Below are 4075 nucleotides of genomic sequence, written 5' to 3'. Positions count from 1 at the left end.
CAAGTGTGTCAAATGATATGATACAATTCCCTGATATTAGAAACTAAGCTGATTTGACAACTCTAGAAAACTAACCTGGTATGTTGATGTTTGGATTTGGTTGATTTGAAACTGGTGATCACTAACTGATATTGTGTTGATCCAATTTCTCCTGTCTGCATTGGATTTGACAAAAAGACCTAAAAGGATATCTGAAACTTGTTATGATTTTTCCAAAAGGTTGATAGATTGCTCTTTGTTTTTAGCCAATTTTGATCATGTGCTAAAACAAACCTCTGATGTGCTAAAATATGACTTAAAAGCGCTACAAAGTCGATCAGATGTGCTATACTGCCTCTGAAATGCGCTATTTAGTACTGTCTGATAATACAAATGTTGATTTTGTAATGCGCTAATCTGTTAAGTGCTAGGTTTTGGTTGGTATGCGCTATTTGATGGGTTCAGTGCACTACATTGATGCTCATATGCGCTAATCTGGTGCTCACAAGCGCTATTTGATTTTTGCCAATGTTCTTTTGTTTATGCAGTAATTTGATCGGTTTAAGTGCTAAGGTTTGGTTTGAATGCGCTATTTTATGGTTGAAATGCACTATATTGATGCTTTGATGCCCTAACTGTCATGATTTCTCGGTTTTAATGATTTTATTGAAAGTTTAAAATGATCTTTGTGTTGGATGGATGATCTTCCGATAAATGATTTGAAAAAATAGTAGATAGAAGCAATAATAGTTTGTCTATGCTAACAAATGGTTTATGTTCTTTTGAGGATGTGTTCAAATCCTCAATGTTTTCACTGGTTATAATACAAAGAAGACATATCAAGTAGACTATTTATTCAAGGGTCATTGACAATATCATAGCCCACACTCGATACTCCTTCAGCTCAAACAGTTATGTCACCCCCTAAAGGGCACCCATTTTTTTGCCTTTGTTTAGAAATTAAACCCAAGAGGATTGATAATCAATTAAGTAGTTATCTTGGGAGATGTATGGTGAGTAATCTTGGGGGCAGATTCTTCCCCACCCTTGCACTATGATATTGCCAATGTATAGCAACTGACTCAGCTCAAAGTTTCTACTTCTATGGTTTGTAATAAAGGTTTTGTTCGGCGCGGCAAATGATAAACTCGAATAAGAGACTTCCCGACCTTTAAAACAAAGACTTTTCGCATCACAAGGATACTAGGGGAAGGTTATCAAATACACACTACAGTTGGAGGGGATTTTCATCAGCCTCCACATTTGATTGTAGTGGGTTGGTAAACTTGGTGATAAAGTTGTTGTCCACTTGGGTCGTACCCTCCTCACTAGCCCCCTCAAGGTTTCGGGAAGGCAGACCCTCTAAAGGTTGTATTTGCTAAATTGAAAAAAAGCTTTGAAAAGGAAAGATGAGCTCTTTTTACTAACCAATGAAAGCAAAGAAAACTAAACTATCTCCTTCTGTTCCTGCTCAAAACTGTTAGAACTTGCACACAGTCAGTTAGCAAAAATCAAATCTTGATGGTGGGCTTCACAAACCTAATTTCAAACTCTGTTACAGAAATTTTGCTCCTTGTCACTTCTATGTGCTAAACTATGAGACAGATGTGCTAACGAATGATGTCTACGTGCTAAAATATAGAGCGGATGCGCTAAAGGGTGCAATGCATGCGCTGAGTTAAGCTATGGGTGTGCTAAAATAACTCTCTGATGCGCTATTCTGATGATTTGACGTGATCTTTGTGTTCATCTTGCAATAAAAACAAAATTAGATTTGGGGACGTGCCCCACGGTGGGCACCAAAAATGTGTACTCGGAATATGTGGTGATCATAATATCAAGATTGAGACCAACATACCAATGAGACTTTTGAGTATAAAGATTAACTAAGCTTAAACTACTTTAACTTCTCAAGATGTGTCTCATTGTTCTCTATCTCATAGGATCCCTTAAGTCAATGTTTTGCTCTCGGATCATTGAGCAAATGACTTAGGAATGACAACTCCAAGAATGAGTGATATTGTGATCTATATGCATGAATGCAATCTAAGATCTATTAATGCTTGCTAAGATATGATTTTAAGTTATGATAAAGATGATGATATGATAATGAAACTAATTAGCTAAGCTAACATGATTCATGATTAAAATACTATATTAAAATGCTATGATCAAAGAGAGGCTAAAAATGCTTAATACAATTAGACTATAATATAGATGCATAGAACTTGGATATGGAGAATGAAGATTGTGAGCTCTATTTATAGAGGAAATAGGACAATGTATGGTTAAGATTGAATAATTTTAACAATGTCTAGGATTGAAAGTTACTCAATCCATGTTTACAATTTTCACCAATGAAATGGTGACAATTGTCAACAAGAGGTGACTTGAGAGGAGATGCAAGAGGCGTTAAATGACTGAGAAGACATGAAGATCACCTTAAGAGGTTAGGTTAGGGTCATCCATTGGATAAAGCCTTTACCCAAGGGGTAAACTCTTATGCAAGGGTTAGATGGGATAACTAGGGTCAAAGCCATGAATGCTTGATGAGACCCCTGAGTTAGATTAGGGTTAAGTTAAAGAGAAAGTCTCTAACCATGAGGAAAGGTTGGATTAACCATTAATGGTTAGGAAGACTTTGGGGATAAATTTGTAAAAGCCTTACAAATTTGGGGAACTCAACAAGTTAACTTGCTGAAGAAATAAAGTCTTCAATACATTTAGAAGACTTTCTTCTAGTAGGAAAGCACAATTGGGAGAAACAGAATTTTAATTAAAATAAAATGTTTTATTTCAACTAAAATAGATGCAACTTGCATTAAGGATCAATTTAATTAAATGTAAATTTAATTAAAATGGAGAAAGGGGATTTAATTAAATAAAGTGATTTATTTAATTAAAAGCTAGAAAGGAGGTTAGATGAATTTAATTAAATAAATTGAATAACTCGTTTAATCAAATAAATGAAAATAAAGAAATTAATTAAATAAGATTTAATTAATAGGGGGGTGCGGTTTAAATAAATATTAAATATTTATTTAAAGTGGTGGTCAAATTTATACGTCTACAGTTCCTGACTCTCCTTCACTTGCATTGCTCAGTCACTCATATGAGGTGAGTAATTTATGGCATCAATGGTTTGGCCATCTGAACTACCGCTACTTGCAATAGCTCAGTCAGCTTGACATGGTTATAGGTTGCCTTTTATTCAATTTTCTAATGGATTTTGTCAAGGATACATTCTTGGCAAGCATCTTGAAGAAACAATTGATAAAAGTAGAGCATGGAGAGCCACACGGCTTTTGGAGCTAGTTCACAATGATTTTGTAGGACCATCTCCACATCCTTCTTTTAGTAGGGTCAAATATGTCTTGACATTCATTGATGATTTTTTTTCGATACTCCTTTGTATATTTTCTCAAACAAAAGTCTGGGGTCTTTGAGTCTTTTTAGGAATTCAAAGCCTTTGTAGAGAAACAATCAAAGAAAAACATAAAGGTTATGTGCACTGATAAAGGGGGGATATATATCAATCAGAGGTTTGAGCAATTTTGTATCTCAAAAGGTATTGATCTTCAACACATAGTTCCCTACACTCACAACAAAATGAAGTTGCAGAACATAAGAATCGGTCCTTGAAGGAAATGGCTAATTGTATAATTTACTACAGATCATTGGCACCTGAGTATTGGGCAGAGGCCATCAATTGTGCATATCCAGAATTAGGTTCCTCATCAAGTTGTGAAGGGGGTAACTCCTTTTCAAGCTTGGACTAGGCGAAAACCCACAGTCAAACACTTGTGAGTGTTTGGGTTTCCCGTATGGGCCCACATTCCAACAGAGAAACACGAGGCTATGGATCCACAAAGAAAGCCTTGCATATTTGTTGGGTATCCATATGGTGTCAAAGGTTACAGGATTCTCCATCCTACCACACATGATCTTTTCGTTTTGAGGAGGATACCTCCAGTTCTTCTTCTGTCACTTCTCCATCTTTCATTCCTATGGAGACATTGCTACTTCATGATGATAGTTCTTCCAAGGATCCTTCTGAGGAGTCTTCTTCCTTTACTTTAGATGATGAGGAGGAGGA

This window comes from Cryptomeria japonica, chromosome 3, assembly GCF_030272615.1.
Source record: "Cryptomeria japonica chromosome 3, Sugi_1.0, whole genome shotgun sequence".
Classification (NCBI taxonomy): Eukaryota; Viridiplantae; Streptophyta; class Pinopsida; order Cupressales; family Cupressaceae; genus Cryptomeria; species Cryptomeria japonica.
Note: the sequence above shows the minus strand (reverse complement) of the source record.